Source organism: Erythrolamprus reginae, chromosome 1 (genome assembly GCF_031021105.1).
Source record: "Erythrolamprus reginae isolate rEryReg1 chromosome 1, rEryReg1.hap1, whole genome shotgun sequence".
Taxonomy (NCBI): domain Eukaryota; kingdom Metazoa; phylum Chordata; class Lepidosauria; order Squamata; family Dipsadidae; genus Erythrolamprus; species Erythrolamprus reginae.
This window is the reverse complement of record NC_091950.1, coordinates 88,795,386-88,813,310: the sequence shown is the minus strand read 5'-3', so window position 1 is coordinate 88,813,310 and position 17,925 is coordinate 88,795,386. Positions and strand designations below refer to the sequence as shown.

Below are 17,925 nucleotides of genomic sequence, written 5' to 3'. Positions count from 1 at the left end.
TATATTTATTGGATTTGTATGCTGCCCCTCTCCGTAGACTCAGGGCGGCTCACAACAGTGATAAAAACAATACATGGTAACAAATCTAATACTTAAAATCTAAAATAACAGTTTTACATTGAAAAGTCTAAAAAGAAAAAAAAAACCCAATAGATAAAATACATACACACAGTCATATCATGCACAAAACTACATAGGCAAGGGGGGGATGTCTCAGTTCCCCCAAGCCTGATGACAGAAGTGGGTTTTAAGGAGTTTACGAAAGGCAAGGAGGGTGGGGGCAGTCCTAATCTCTGGGGGAGTTGATTCCAGAGGGTCGGAGCCACCACAGAGAAGGCTCTTCCCCTGGGTCCCACCAGACGACATTGTTTAGTCGACGGGACCCGGAGAAGACCAACTCTGTGGGACCTAACCGGCTGCTGGGATTCGTGCGGCAGTATATAAAGAGCCATCATTCATTACCACAAGAAGAGATAGGGTCAGAGCAGAGAGATTGAAAAGGAAGGGATCACAAGAGAGTAATCAGTTACATAGCTTTCAATCAGTTGCATGTGCTTTCTTGAAATCCCTTCCTCTCCAATAAATGTAAATTCAAATATTAATTCCCTTCTTTTTAATTATCCTACTCCTGGAATGGCCATTCCAAATGGTGGGGAAAATGTAGAAAAGGAAGGAACAGTCATGATCATATGATTTCTCACTTAGTGACTGCTTCACTTAGCAAGAGAATTTCTGGTCTCAATTGTTGTAGCTAAACAAGGACTACCTACTGTATATCTAGGAGTGGTACATATTTATTTATTTATTTTATTTTATTTATTCATTTGTCCAATACACAAATACATAGGAAGAAAAATAGACATGTAGTAATATATATGAGGGTAAAAGTGAACTTAGAGGAGAGGATATATGAAAGAAAGAGAATATATATGATAAGTGAGAGAAAGGAAAGACAATTGGACAGGGGACGAATGCACTTACGTACGCCCCTTACTGGCCTCTTAGGAACCTGGAGAGGTCAATCGTGGAGAGTCTAAGGGAGAAATGTTGGGGGTTAGGGGTTGACGCAATTGAGACCGGTAATGAGTTCCATGATTTACCCTTTCTCTAAAATGGATGAAGATATATTGTATCTTCATCCTTTTTATTCTTTCACACTTAATAGCAGTTTGAGGCTTTTTATAAGCTTCTTATTAAAAAGTGGCAGTTTAAAAAAAATACTTTAGCCCATTTAGGATTGGGAGAAATAAGTTGGGTAAGTCTATTCAACACTGACAAAAAATGTTCTCCAAGTATCATTTCCTCTTCATACGCAGACTTCTCATGGCACATGAAAAGCCATAATCTCTGCTATTGCAGTCAACCTTTTCTAAAATTCCTGAGTAAACTTAATTTGAGCATGATAAAATCAGTAACTTGGTCACATTGAAGAAATACGTTTCAATACAGGAACACGATCCCCCATTAGTTAAAAAATGCATGCATGGTTTTAGGATTTTGATTCAGTACTGTCTTATTTTGTTTTTTAGTTGGAAAAAATCTGCATGGCAAAGAACATTCTTTGAATGCCTACATTGACTACTGAAGATTTTGTAGCACAGATGTTAAGTGTAAAAATGTTTTAACAATTTAATGCAGTCACACCATGAGAATGGAATCTTTTAAAGCAGACTACTAATTAAAGCACAATGGAATTCCGAAATGGTGCTTGTTTTCTCAGCTTATTTGTTTTGTGTTTACTAAAACATGCTAAATTTAAAACCAAGAAAAACAAACATAAATAGTAACCCCCTACCCACATGCCCAAAAGTATGCCTTCGTGCCTAGTCATAAGAAATCATAATTGAGCTATGCTATAAATAATAACCAGAGGTCCCTAGCAGGGATGGGTTCCGGACTTTGTTGCTGCCAGTTCGCTCAGGGATGTGCCACAAGGGCGGGCATGCATGCATAGTACTAAAAAAAAGCTTCTGCACATGCACAGAAAGAAAAAACAAGATGGCAGCACCTATGGCGCCACTGAAAGAACTGGTTCCAGAAAGTTGCAGCCCTGGGTTGCTCTAGTTACAGCAACCCAGGCCATCAAGTTGCTGCCAGTTCTATAGAACGGTCCGAACTGGTAGGAACTCACCTCTGGTCCCTAGACAGCATTTGGCTGGTACTTCTGAACTGAGAAAGCCTTCCTCTAGCAGTAAACTATACTCCTCAGTAAGACCTCAGTATTTACAGCCCCTACTTGACAAAATCATACACTGGGACTGTAATAAACAATTATCATATTTTCTTCAGGATACAAATATATATGTAGTTTCTAGAACCGCTAAGTTTATAGTCAGGGCTGTTCAGATGAGAAAACGTTTTATAGAACATATTGGAGTGGCGTGCAAAGGAGATGAACCCACTTAAGAATATTTTATATCAGTATCTTAGATTTGTTTAATATAATTCTTTGCATGAGTTATATTCTCATGTTTTACTACTCAATTTTAGCATATTATACTGCATTTTAACTTATTATTTATTCAAATTCCCTCTATTTTAGCCAATTTTATTGTATTTTAACCAGTCACAGTTTTATGACGACCGATGTGGTCCTTTTTCTTGCTTTGATATGGTCGATTGACTAATCAAATAAAGTTGATATTGATTGACAGTAAACGATGGGAAAACCTCTCTTCTGTTTCTCTTCCTTTCCTGAAACCTGTGCATCTCTATGTACCTCCCTGTCTCCATACTTCTCCCTGGAATTGGATTGTCCATTGACTGACTGTATTCCACTCTCCGGACTTGTGTTTTCTTTATGTGTTTTATTTTTGTCTCATGCTCCTTTAACACTGATTTCAGGGAGATCCATAGATCTAATGTCCAAAGGCATAAGAACCAACAGTCAATAGTTAAAAGTGCCATCAGCAGCACTTTTAAAGCCTGAGTAAATAAAAACAGACTTTGTCTGAGATCTCAAATATGGTATCAGGCAAATCGCCAGGCCTGATATTTGTTTATGTGTGTCAGAAGCATCAGCATTAAAATAAGGCACACTATATGACATAACATTTAAAATATAAAATATAAGGTTCAAATATGTAAACAGACCTTGCCAGAAACTAACAATATTAATTCTTGTACATATTTGAACCTTATATATTTGAATCTTTCCTGCTGCCATGCGGTTTCCACGCATGCACTGATCAGCACTGAAAAGACAGGTGTACACTAATATGTCATTGTCTGTCTGTTACAACCAGTAGTGGGTTCTAAATCCCATCGCTACTGGTTCGCGTGTGTGAGACTTCTGCACATGTGCAGAATCATCCCATGTGGGTGGGTGGAGCTTCCCGCCACCACCACTACAGGTTCACACAATGGGGCTGTTGTTTCTTTTCATCAAAATAAAATGACATTTCAAGCAAATAATTTTGCATTGGGAAATTCAGTTGAGGAGAGTAAAATCCACATTAGAGCTGAACTGGAGAATTAATGGAGTTGTATTAAATCAGATCTATACCTTGGTCAGCAAAGATTGTCTAAATAGCACAGATATTCATACTTCTGTTTTTGAGTATCTTATATTAACAGTCTAATATAAAGCAATTTACTATAATTAACAAAAGACAGATTTAAAAGGATTCCTTCTCATATTAAAACCTGACTCTTGTCAAACTGAGACAGTTGAATTTTGGGTTCATATAACAGAATAACAGACTTGGAAGGGACCTTGGAGGTCTTCTAGTCCAAGCCCCAACTCAGGCAGGAACTCCTATGCCAGTGATGGTGAAGCTTATTTTCCTCGGGTGCTGAAAAAACGTGGGCATATGCTATCGTACATGCGCGAATGCCCACACCCGTAATTCAATGTGTTGGGAGGGGGAAAGTAGCTTCCTGCCGCTGTCTGGAGACCACAAACGGCCTGTTTCCCAACATCTGGTGGGCCCAGAAGACTCATGTTTCGCTCCCCCAGGCTCCAAAAGTTTCCCTGGAGCTAGGGGAAGGTAAAAATGCCCTCCACATCCCCCCAGAGGCTCTCTGGAAGCAAAACACACCCTCCCAGTGCCTCTGCATGAGCCAAAAATCACCTAGCTGGCGTACACAGTCTAGGCTGTTATACCAATCCATTTCATTTTATTTGATTGTTGAATTGTTCAACAACTTTAACAGAGAACTGTATTGAGAAGACTCTTAAGGTCTTGTGCACCTATTTTTAGTAAAAAGTAATTTCCAATCCCCAGAGAGCTAAAACAAAGTTATCTTGCTTTCAGAAGCCACCATGTTATTGTCCTGTCCCCTGCAGCAATCAGAAGAAAAGAATTGGCCTGAGAAAATGTCAGCTGAAGAAAGTTCCTTTTTGTCCTGTGTTCTCAATTATATAATATATATTCTAACTGTCAACACTCAAAATGACTCTAGCCAAAGCCATACTTTTCTTTGCTTCGTTTCTAAGTTGCCATGCATATTGGGGGGGGGGGGGGGGTTTGCAGAATGTCAAATGTTTTCCTCTACAGTACCAGTCATAACAGTGATAAGGCTCATGAGAACCAAGGTTGGCTCAATGTGCTCTAGCAATAGCAGGAAGGAGTAATGAGAAGCTTATCACCTGCTTGATTGATTAATGTGACCTGTGACATAAAGGGGGGTGGACCATATCTATTTTTTAATTGTACTAAAGCACAGGAATTATTCAGAATTGGTTTTACATTTGAATGTGCCAATAAGATAAACCCACAAAAATGGATCTTTGAGAAAACCACCACCTCAGAGTCCTGAATTGATTGGATCCATTTTTTCAGATCCGTGACACTAACATTGAATTGTTGGACATTTCCCTTCTAAAATTTCCTTAAATCACTTTCTCTTTAGCAAAAGAACTGCAGGATATATTAAACCAGCCTTTCCTAATCTGTCATTTTTTAAATTATGCCAGGACTATAATTCCCAGAATTTCTTGACTGCATAATTTTTAGATTCTCAATGGAAATAGTGCAATTTACCATACTAGGATTATGATTTTGAGATATCATTTTCAATGTGTAGATTATGAGACAAATATCTGATATCTTTTTATTTTCTCCTTCAATTTCTGGAATAGTGGAATAGAGCCACCAGTTATCCATTTTTTAAATTGTTGTTGTGATCTTTTTTGATTTACTGCCTATCAAACCAAAATCCTGGTCTTTTTCATACAAGGCCAGCCTTGGAAACCCACCAGGAAGATCAGCCCTACTCTTGAATACTGTAGACAGATGAGAATTGTTGCTTTAGTGATGAAGAGAGCTAAAATACTTGGACCACATTAGCACATTGGCCTCATTCCATAATCTGTCTGAGAGCCCATATAGGGTAGCGCCAGCAATACTTATTCCACATAAGTTAGAAGCACAGTTTTAAGGGAGGAATGATTCATAAAAAATATCATGAGCACCTCTGCTGGACTCCATTTAAGCAAAGAAGAAGATCAACTAAGGTACCTGTAGACAAAGCTAGTTTGGATGATTAGAATCTTTTAAAATAACTTTATTTTATTTATTTTATTGTATTGTATTGTTTTGTTTTGTTTTGTTTTGTTTTGTTTTGTTTGTTTTGTTTTGTTTTGTTTTGTTTATTTTATTTTATTTTATTTTATTATTTTGTTTTATTTTATTTTATTTTATTTTTTTATTTTTTTATTATTTTATTTTATTTTATTTTATTTTATTTTATTTTAATTATTATTATTTTATTTTATTTTATTTTATTATTTTATTTTATTTTTAAATTTAATTTTATTTATTTTAGTCTATTTATTTTTAGAATAGAATTTTTTATTGGCCCAGTGTGATTGGACACACAAGGAATTTGTCTTGGTGCACATGCTCTCAATGTAGATAAAAGAAAATATAAGTTTATCAATAATCATGAGGTACAATACTTAACGATAGTCTACATACAAATAACCAATCCAATCATATTAGGAACCAGTCAATATAAATTGTAAGGAGATGGGTGATGGGAACAATGAGAAGATTAATAATAGTGCAGACTTAGTAAATAGTCTAAATTTATGAAAAGTTTGAGTAACTTTTTCTAATAAAAATAATGTACATGCACATTAAATACTAAATCAAAAATACAACCAGGCTCAATAAAGGAGCAATCAATAAAATCTGTACGAGAAGGATATCAATCAGATAAAAAGCTCCAGAGAATAAAAGGATCCCAGAGAATGTCTAGGTGTTAATAATATCAGCACTGCAGAATGCCATGATAACATTTTGTGCTTTGCCTCATGTAACATTATGTCTTGGAATTTATATATAGAGGCAAAATCTGGGAAGAGATTTTCTAACATTTTCCAGATGAAAACAAAACAACCTCATTTTCATGCCAAAAATTACATTTGGAGCAATTTATAAAGGAGGTTTCCTTGTTTTTGGAGAAGAGGCAATTATTCTGCAGAAGCTTTCATTGCTTCTGGCTCATACAATTAAAATCTTAGTCAAACAAACTCATTTCCACCTGTCATAGATTTGGAAACATGATGTTGAACCTGATCTGGATTAGTGAACAACGTTCCTTGAACTAGAGGGCCAAGCAAATGATTTGAACATCCTGTTCTTCTCAGAGGACTTCTATTCCTGTTGGAAAAGAAAGAGAAAGAAACCGTATTACCCAAAATGAGTGGCTTTGCTACTGAATTTTGGTGACATGATTTCAGGTTGCTGTGGGTAACTGTGATAGTCAGACTGCCTGCCCCTGATTTTCTGAAAGCTGAATCTCAGAACTTGATTTTATCTAGAAGCTGTTTTCGTCATTGAGATTATTTCATTTCATTTAGATCACGATGGTGAGGCAGTGAAGCTGGGAAGTTCTGAATTCTTGCAGATTTGGAAAGAGAAAAAGGCTAGGAACATTAAATCTCATTATTGACCCCACAGTGTTTCCTTTATGTAATGCCCATCTATGCATGGTATTCTTAAGTATCATTAAATGTAATTTTTCTTTTCTTTTTCTTTTGAAGTCCTGTTTTATTGTGTGTTCAAAATTGACATACGGTAGAAATTGTACATTTTTTTTAGAACACCTTATTGATTTTAAAATATTAAATATTAAATATTTTAAATATTTTCTTTAAAAAACAATAACATAATTATATTGATGTATGGAAAAGAAAACAATTGCATAACTACATTGCTTCTCGATCTTTTGGCTAAGATCAAGTGTAGGATCTGTTCTTATCAGTTTAAATTTAATTTTTCTTAAGGGTCATTAAACTTTATTGATATAAAAATGTTATTCCCCTCCCCCTTTATTCCAATACCATCCAATTGTATCTTCATAATATTAAAATCTAGGGGTATGCTCCACTTACTTTTCCTATCAGTTTGCTTTGTGATGTTGCCCCGTCACATCGCACAAAACACCCAGAAATTACCCTTTGTGCATGCGCAGAAGCCTTTGTGCATGCACAGAGGGGTTTTTTGCAAGCTGCAGTGATTGGAGGACCAGTTCAGGAGCATGGACCACCATTCATCACTGATGATTCAGCAAACGATGGTAAATTTCCGCTACCAGTTCTACCGAACCAGTCCAAACCAACAGCAACCCACCACTCGTAAAATCTGTTTAACCTTCTAAACAAATTGCTGCAAATTGATTTTGTTTTTTTAAAACAAAATCAAGTGACAGGTGAGTCTCAAGTGACTCTGAGAGTGTGAGAGCCATGGGTATGCTTCATATCCTCTGCTCACTAACCAACCTCCACAAAAGCCCGTCCTCTTTTTGCATTTTAGTTCTTTGTTTATTGAGTAAGGAAAGACAGTATGTTTCTCCATGTTTTACACTGATGTCTCTCCAAACTTCCAAAAATGTGGAAAAGAGAAAAGCATACACCTTCTTTAATTAATGAGTGAGGATGATACATTACTTAACTAGATTTAGGAATGTATCTTTAATTTAAGATGCAGCAGTCATTTTTCTATATTGATTACCTAAGAAAATGTTGCTTATTTGCCCAGTTCACTGTGTTTCTGACAGTTTTAAGCAAGTACATTGCACATGTGTGTGCGCGTCCGTGTGCACATACACATACACAGCAACAGAAATTTTGAGCTTAATTGTGGTCACAAGGACCACTTGTGCTTGGAAACCACTTTTGCTTAAAAAAATTGAAAGAAATGAAATTTTAATTTTGACATTTGATTATTAGAATATATAAAAGATATTATGTACTATTGTTAATCTTAACAATGCATAACATAACAAAAGATTGTTATATTTTATATTTGTATCTGTATAAAAAAAGAAGAAGCCAGGAGTTATTTCCCCTCCCAGCCTTATCTGTATTCTTAACCCTGCTTTTTCCTCAATTATTTAATACTTTCCTCCCTGTTTTCTGATAATTAATTCTTTCCTAAAATTTAATAAAGTTTATATAAAAAGATGAAATCTCAAGCTTTTACATGGAGATAACACAGAATAGTATGCTGGTACCACATTTTACTATATGTAATTTTAGTTAAGGATTGCTCTGTTAGTATTATCTGATCATATTTAATGTTTATATTGGGTAATTATATTACAGTGGACGTTTCACAGTAAGTAATGATCAGGAATTAAATTGCCAGGAATCTCTAAAAGATTCATTGGTTTGTCAATTTGTCAGCACTTTGCTGTGGGCTTTTTCCAGACATAGGCACAACAGGAATTCTAGTAGTAGGTAGATAGAATAAGAATGGTAAAAGCTTGTTCAAATTTCTTTGTGTCACATCATAATAGTAAACATCATAATAGTAAACAAAATCAAAGGACTGTTATTCTATGTTTCTTTCTCACACTTTTTCTCAGGATTCTGTAACCTTTGAGTCACCCTTTAATGCTTCAGCCCCTCCTTCCCTGCTGTTTACATTGTTTTATAACAGTTTTTCTCAAATAGTGGGGGTGCCCCTTGAGAGTGCGTGGAGCAATGGTGGGGAGCGCATGTGACCCCAGGGAACATATATGGTCCCTCTCAATCAATTCCCTCAGATGTGGAGTGTTTTCCCAGTTGCACACTGCTTCGAGCCTGGAAAAGAAGGCATCCAGGGGGGTGGGTTGGGTTGCATGGGTTCTTGTTCTTGGTGGGCACCACTCTAGCTATAAATGGCATGGCACACCTGCTCTGCTGGACAAGGAGGAACATCATCTGCAGATGGGCAAAAGCTTTAAGTGGCACCCTGAAGCCTCCTTCCACATTATTCACTGTGAGTGCCTGGCAGAGCCAGTGCTTATGGGCCAGGTCGGTGACCCCAAACATTGGCTTGATTAAACTAGCCTGGCTCCATGCCATAAGAGGGCCCTAACCACAGTAGCTTATGCCTGCCTAACTGAAAACAGGCTCCATTGAGTTCAGTGTGACTTACTCCCAGGTAAGTGAGTAGAGCAGCCTTCCCCAGCCAATAGTTTGATTGCAGTTTATAATAAGTAAAATTATAAATCTAGTGTTAATAATAAATATTAGCACTAAAATTCCATTGGATCCCAGATGGGAAATGCTTACTTATACCTAGGGGGAGCATAACAGAAAATAATTGAGAAGCATTGCTTTACAGGAACAAACCTGCAAATAATTAAATTAAACACCATGTTGTGGTAGAGGGATGCTCTCACAACTGCTTAGCAATACTGAAAGGGAATGGCAACAAAGTCAGAGGAGTAAACCTTTCTTCTTACTTAGAGCAAATAGCACACTCACAGTTTAGGACACCATTTGTGGTGACTCACAACAGATGCAGCAGAAACAGAATGGGGTTGGCACTGGAAATAACTAGTGCTATGCCTGCATTGTTTTATGTCATCTCAATGATGGATAGATAGATAGCACCTTGCAGGGGTCCCCAAACTTGTCAACTTTAAGATTTGTGGACTTCAACTCCCAGAATTGTCTAGCCAGCTATGAAGTACACAAGTCTTAAAGTTGACAAGTTTGAAGACCTCTGACATTGAGTCAGTTATAGAAAGAAACCCTAAGAAGGAGGTTCTCAGTCTCTGTCCAGGGTACTGAAAAATCTATATTTCTCCTGGTTAGCATTAAAACAGCTTTTCGGTTTTGTTTTGTTTTGTTTTTACATTCTCTAATGTTCCCTCTAATTTTTTTGGGAGGTGGGCGGAAAAGTATAGTGTCTGAGCGGCAGTCCCTTTGGGACTGGGCGGCACAGAAATAATAAATAAATGAATGAATGAATGAATGAATGAATAAACAAACAAACAAACAAACAAACAAACAAACAAATAAAAAACCTACGCTGTTTTGCCTCAGAGAATTTCAAAATAAAATACTGTACTGTGTGTCTATAACAGTGAGCTCATAATAGGGCAACTCTATCAATATCAAAATGCCACTTAAATAGTTGAGCTAGTTTCAAACTAGATTTTGATTTTCTTTCTCTCTTCCTTACTCCCATTCTTGTTCTTTCTCTTTTCCTTCCTCTCTTTTTTCTATCTGTTTCTCTCTCTTCCTCTCTTCCTCTCTCTCTCCTTCCCTCTCACTCTTTCCCTCTCGGCTTCTGGGCAGGTTTGGAAAACTCTGAGTTGATGATGATTTTTAAGTGAGCGATTGCTCACTGCTCAGCTTAGAGGGAACTATGCCACTGACCTCAGATCACTGACTTCATTTTTTCCCCTTCCTGTCTTGCCTATGGAATCCATTTCAGAGTAATCTGACAAATTTGCAGCTGATTTGATTGCATTTGTTATGAATAGCTACAACTTGAAATTTAGCAAATTTGCAGCATTGATAAAGCATCGTGCTAATTTTTATGGCTGTGTAGCTTTTTAGCAGACATTTGTAAGATTGATTTTTCTCAAAGCCTACTCGTCAGATTGTTTTATTTGTTCCATTAAAAAGTCCTGAATGATTTCTGTCCTTCCTTATACCTTTCTTTTTAAAATAATAATATTGAAACTATGGAATGAGATGATGTTTGGGGAATAGACTGAATAACAGCATATTGGCTCATTTTCAGGTAAAAGTGGAAGTAAGCAATATTTGTTAAAAAGAATTGCAAAATGAATTAGTGAATCATAATCTTTATCCTAACCCAGTGATGTCAAAACCTTTTTTGGTTCACAGGCCGGGGGGGCGCGTAGGTGTGTGTATGTGTATGTCCCACAGAGTGGATCTTCTCCGGGTCCCGTCAACTAAACAATGTCGCTTGGCGGGACCCAGGGGAAGAGCCTTCTCTGTGGCAGCCCTGGCCCTCTGGAACCAACTCCCCCCAGAGATTAGAATTGCCCCCACCCTCCTTGCCTTTCGTAAGCTACTTAAAACGCACCTCTGCCATGAGGCATGGGGGAATTGAGATCCTCTTTTCCCCTAGGCCTTTACAATTTGGTTTTTATATTAATGGGTTTTTAATTGTTTTAGTATTGGATTACTATTGTACACTGTTTTATTGTTGTTGTTAGCCACCCCGAGTCTCCGGAGAGGGGCGGCATACAAATCAAATCAAATCAAATTGAATGAATGAATGAATGAATGAATGAATGAATAAATAAATAAATAAATAAATAAATGTGTGTGTGTGCATGGCCAAACCCATAATTCCATGTGGGCTCCTGTGCATGCACACATGACTCGCCCACTCCCAGCACATGATGACACACCAGCTTTTCACTCTCCCTAGGCTTCAGAGCTGTTCTAGGAGTCATGAGAGGGTGAAAATGAACCCAGATAGTTGGGGGCAATATGCTGATTCTGTAAACCGCATAGAGAGGACTATAAAGGCACTATGAAGCAGTATATAAGTCTAAATGCTATTGCTATTCCCCCCTGGAGGCCCTCCAGAAAATGGTCCATTTGCCAACTTTCAGTTGGACTATATTTATTTATTTGTTTGTTTGTTTATTTATTTGTTTGTTTGCTCATTCATTCATTCGTTCATTCGTTCATTCGTTTGTTCATTCATTCATTCATTCATTCATTCATTATTTATTTATTTATTTATTTATTTATTTATTTATTTATTTATTTATTTAATTTGTATGCCGCCCCTCTCCGTAGACTCGGGGCGGCTCACAACAGTAATAGAAAAAACAATGTATAATACAAATCTAATAATTAAAACTAAAAACCCATAATTTAAAAAACATGCACACAACATACCATACATAAACAATATAAGCTTGGGGAAGTTATCTCAGTTCCCCCATGCCTGATGGCAGAGGTGCATAAATAGCCATGTAGCCATGCTATCCTATGGTAATTCTAATCTTAAATTCTTAGGTGTATTAGAAATAGCATTTACCCTTAACTGCACGATTTATGTGACAAATATCCTGGCTTGAAAATGTCACATTCATCCCATCCCCTCCTTTCTCAACCCCCAATACACAAAGCAAACTAGGCTAATGAAGATGAGTAAAGTATCACTAAGAAGAATCAGAAGGTTAGGGAAATGTGAAGCTATTTCTGTGTTAATAGATTTCAGAGGATATACTGTATCTGTAAGCATGTGTTATGTCCATGTGCTTTTTTTATGTATATATACAAGTACAGTACTGTGTTGTAACAATAAAGGCTATTGTAGATCCCAGTGGCTTAGGAGGTAAACAGCAAATAGAGGCTTTTCAGTCTTCTTTCCGATTGCATGTGCTTCAGTACTCTTCTTCCTGATATCCAGTTGGTTCCAACTTGTTAGATTCCTGCAAAGTCATTAATACTTGGCCACTTCAATGAGCTTTGTAGGCTGAGAGAGGCATTATATGAATAGTACATATTTTGATAAAGAGTGTTTTGGTGGTTCCCTGGCCTGGAAGGTATTTTTGACTGTACTATTATTACATTTTTGTTTTATGATGCTATGGTTTTAATCTTAAGGTTTAATGTTGTTACTCTGGGAATGTCTGCCAGCCTCCCAATATGTTGGCTATGATTGGAGCTATGCGTATGTCCCATTAAATAAGCAAGTATAAAGAAACAATACATTTCTCTGTTGCTCTGCCAGCATATAAAGGTACAATAGATCTGAATAAATTGGATAAATGTTGATTTTTTTTTCTATACTTCATGGAGAAACTTGATACAAAGACTAAGGTCAGTATGTACTGTTGGCAAAGTCTAGCTGTTCTTGCCCTTCTGTTATTACTGAGGATCCCCTGCAGCTTTTTAAAACATATTTTTCAATTAGCCCTCCACTCAATGGAACTCTTAATTTTTTACAGTCATGCCTAATTTGAACTTTTCTTGGCAGTTTTATCTTTAATCAAGTATAGGATTATTAAAATGCATATCAAGGAAAGGCCTGGTGACCACATCTCCTAGGAAACTCTTGCATTACAAGTGGCACTGTAGCTCATTTTGGGTCTGAATTGCATATTTATAGTCTGTGTAAATCTCTTTCCGTCCAATTAAGTAGGTAATTCGATATCTTTTAAAGCCTTTCCATCAGTGTTCCAAATACATTATAATCTCATGTTTCAAGTACAATGAACTCAGAATTGTATTCCTTTCCCATCCCTTGACTTTTTAAGTCCCATAAATGGAAACACCTTATGCACAGCTTAATTCCTATTCAAGGACTCTATTAGATTCATGGTCTTTATATTTCCAGGAAGGTTGTCATAACGTCTACCTTTTCCCAATCAGGAAGATCCTGTTGCCTGATTGATATATTCATATTAATCTAGGTTTAACATTCAGTCCGCAAGAGAGACAGCAACTAAAGAAGAATGTCTTTTTGGAGGATTTTAAAAATTGGTAATGTTGATAGTTGTACATTCTGGCCCATTCTAAAGAAGGGTGTTTCCCCCATAATAAATGGGGCTGAAAAGAAATATTGGCTATTGTTCTATCTCTTGCAACTGGGTTTTGTTTTTTAATCTGATAGCATTGCTTAATAAGCTCCCCAGAACAAGAACAGAGTTAATATGTGTTTCATTTTTAATTTTCCTCTGGTCTCATGATCTACAGTACCGCCATATATATTGTATATTTCACTATGGTACATTAACTAATAAAATCCTGTGTTGAGCTGTTACTATACTACAAAACTTGGTTTTCCCAAAGACATCATTTTCACAGTATCAGCCTTGGCATTTGATAGTGAGAAAACATAGTCATAAGGAGGATTTCCTGTTCAGTGCAAGAACCTATAAACCAGGAGGCTGTTCAGTCTCTGTTTCAACATGCTGAAAAGGTTCACCGCCTTCTTCCTCCACTGGTCCCATTGGCAAATGCTTTTCTCATTGGAAAGCACTTTCTAACATTCAGTTGGAACTTACCTTCTTGTAATTTAAGAAATATTGTCATTCTGTGGGATGACAGGGAACAATCCTGATCTTTAGTGTAACATTCCTTCAAATGCCTGAAAAATATGACCATCTCCTCCTCTGATATATTTTCGTGAGACTAAATCTACCCATTTCTAGACATAACAAAAGATTTTGAATTATAACCACCCCAAATATATAACTGCCCTTCTCTAAATGAAAAAAATAACTATGTTGTATGCAACAGAACTGCTTTGACCATTTGGAAATATATTTAAAATGGTGTCATTCAAGATGTTTTTCCACTATTGTCCAGAACCCTGAATCTCTTCTCCGTCTCTAACATTTTCATTGCTCTCCATATCTCTTTTAGTTTATTTTTTTAAATTTGATTCTCAGAATTGACCACAGTAGAGTCCGACCAAGAGATGATGAAGTGGAACTATAATTTCACATTATTTGGCAATTATGCTTATGTTGATGCTGCCTAAAATTGTGTTTGCCTTTTTACCAATCACATTTATATTCAGTTTGTGATTAACTACAATTCCAAAATCCTTTTCTCTTATGTTGTTGCTATCCCATTTTATAGAAACATATAGATTTATAGATTATTTTTTGCAAGTAAATAATGGTGCATTGTTTATATTACAGGAAGCATAATTCTATTAACTAACTTCAGATCCTTCAATATTTTTTTCTATATTCTACAAAATTAGCCATCCTCAACTTAGATAAGAATTCTTCATATATGGCTGTAACTAATTCTGAAAGTTGTATCTCACACATTAAAGAATTTCTAGTTCAATATACTGTACTCATAACACTTTTGCTGCTCTACTTAATTAATTTAAATATTTAGCAGCATGCAACCAGAACTAGCAAAGTTTTCCTTTAGTTTAGACAAAGTCTAGATATGTATGGATGTTTCCTCTCATGCTCCCTTGAAATATTGTCCTTTTTAGATGGGTCGGTGAGAGATTCAGAATTTAGGATTTTAAAAAGTAAAAACGTAGCAACACATTAGGTTGAAGAAATGCCATTGGAATATCCTAAATATCATCACCATCAAACCATCATCATATTTTGATATCAAAAGTAAATAAAAATAATATTAAAACCTTTGTTAAAATTAAGACATTTAAATTATCAAGTTGTTAGATTTTATTCAACAGTGTTCTACAAAAGTTGTTTTTATTTATAAATCTTCATGCAAACTTTTGAACTGGGGCAAAAGGTAGTTTTCAAGTCTTGCCTTCAAGCAAGCCAGCTTAATGTTTTCAAGGAGTTATTTTTAACATGCAGTCTGGAAATTGAGTGATCTAATAGAAACCACAATTCACAATAGCTCTGCTTGCTTGCTTGCTTTTGCTCTTGGTTTTATTAGTTTATTGTAAATAATTCATGAACTGTTAAGTCTTTTTTCTCCCATTCCATTCAACGTTAATTCAAAGCAGTCTCTGTGGTCACAATTAATTCAATGAGTTTCCCCACACACCACACCAGCATATCTCATGGGATGTTTCTTTTGGGGGCAAAATAGGTAGAAGGATCACACTGAACACACTCAAGTTATGGAGATAAGTGGGACCTAAAAATGAACCAATAAATTGTATGTTGAGGGACTAAAGGATGACTGTATGATCTTTATAGTCTCCCCTAACTCTTGGAGAAATGGAATGTTACCAGGTAATCATAATATTAATTTACTTTAGTTACTGTAAACCTATAAATATTATTATAGTTTAATAATATAAGCCAGATTTTTTATGTGAAGAGAAGAGCTACTGTGTTAAACGAATAGGCTGAGCTGTTTTTTGTTAATTCATAAAGTCGTACCTTTTATTCCTTGAGATTTGATAGAAAAATAGAGTTTCTGCACTTGCAATCTGAACGAAATCAGTTTGGTGAAATCCAGTAATACTCTTTTGAATATAAACTTCAAAGTTAGAACAGGTTTTTTCCTGTTCCACCTTTTCTTTGCACGATTTGTTTTTATTTCTTTTTTCTCTCTCTTTCTTTTTAAATTCTGTATTAGTTTGTATTAGTTTTTATGTTTTAAACACTTTTAAATTTGTCTCCCCCCCTCTATCTTCCTGTCTGTCTGTCTATCATCTATCTATCTATCTATCTATCTATCTATCTATCTATCTATCTATCTATCTATCATCTATCTATTATTCATCTATTTATCCATCTACCTACATACCTACCTACCTACCTCTATCTTCCTATCTGTCTGTCTATCATCTATCTATCTATCTATCTATCTAATCTATCTAATCTATCTATCTATCTATCTATCTATCTATCTATCTATCTATCTATATCTATCATCTATCATGTCAATGATACAAGAAATCTGAAATATAAAATAACCCCATTTGCCTCCTTGCTTGCTTACCAGTTTATGTGCCATTAAATCAATGTCAATTCGGTAGGACATTATTAGACTGAGCTTGAGGGAGTAGTCAAGCACATCATCAATTTGGAGTCTCTTTGAAACCACAAGGAATCTAAAACCAGCCTTCCTTGAATTCCATTGGCTCTTATCCACTTCCAATTTGCCTTAACTGTTGGTAGTTCAGATTCTTGTTTAAAGGTATCATGGAATACATTTGTGTTCATTTGAACAACCCCAAGTTCTAATTACTTGTACCTGACAAATTCTTAGCAATCACATAGATAGAATTTCTCCCAGAGTTTCATGCCTGGTCTTTCAGATCTTTCCATGGTACACCCAAGTCCATCCACCTTGCTATTATTGCTGTTTTCAGCAAGCCGTGTATGAGGTAGATAATCTCTCTTTTTTTCATCATAAAGAATGTTGTTTTACCTCCACTACTAGTTGACTTTTGCATAAGCAATAGCAGTTTCAGTATTTGAGAAAAAATATTAGTGCTGTGGAAACATGGTACGTTGCAACATTGACTCCATGTATGGAGACAATGAAACACCAAAGCTGAGGCGTGCACTTGAGATAAAAGAGCTTTACTGGACAAAGGAAAACACAGGATTGGCCAGTTGAGCTATTTTTTCTCCTTCTCTAAACTGGTTATGGGCATAGCCAGCACATTAGGTATCTGGGCTGTGGGCCACAAGTTTGACACCCCTGATATAGAGTATAAACTTTTGAGATTTGAAATAGAAGAGGCAAGGTAAAGATTGTGTGATACAATAGGCTACAAATTTTGGTTCAATATAGGGATGGATCAATGGGGAAGAATGCACATTGTGCAAGAATTTAATTTTTTTTTAACATAAAATGGTGTATTATTATGCTGCCACAGAAATTATGTAAGATGTATGACAGTAATTCTAATCAAAATTGGAAATGTACAAAAAAACCATGAAGGAACAATTTATCATGCATAATGATCTTGTCTCTTTTCTTTATATATATCATTATTTATCTTTTATCTATGTCAAAAATCCCAATTACTGTTTAAAAAGTAAGAAAAGAAAGAATTTGATTATGCTAAAGGGGGTTCCTTGAGATTAAATGATGTGGCTATACCTCATTCTTGATATAATATTGTTCTTAATTGTTATCTCATAAATTTAACAAAAAAAAATCATTGTACCACTTTGATTTGAAATTAGGTTGGAACTTATGGCCAGTTCTTCAAGATCAATAACTTTCTTCTTGGAAACTCTGCGACCTGGAAGTAATGCAATTGTATGGTAGCAAAACTCAGATTTGCAGCA

The 17,925-nt window shown here is 35.9% G+C and overlaps 1 protein-coding gene and 1 pseudogene across 2 annotated transcripts in view; both read left to right on the top strand.

Moving 5' to 3' along the window:
- RGS6 (regulator of G protein signaling 6) overlaps window positions 1–17,925 on the top strand; it is a 319,358-nt gene that overhangs the window by 117,830 nt on the left and 183,603 nt on the right. The gene's annotated exons all lie outside the window — the stretch shown is intronic.
- LOC139158247 (U2 spliceosomal RNA) lies at window positions 7,161–7,279 on the top strand (annotated as a pseudogene).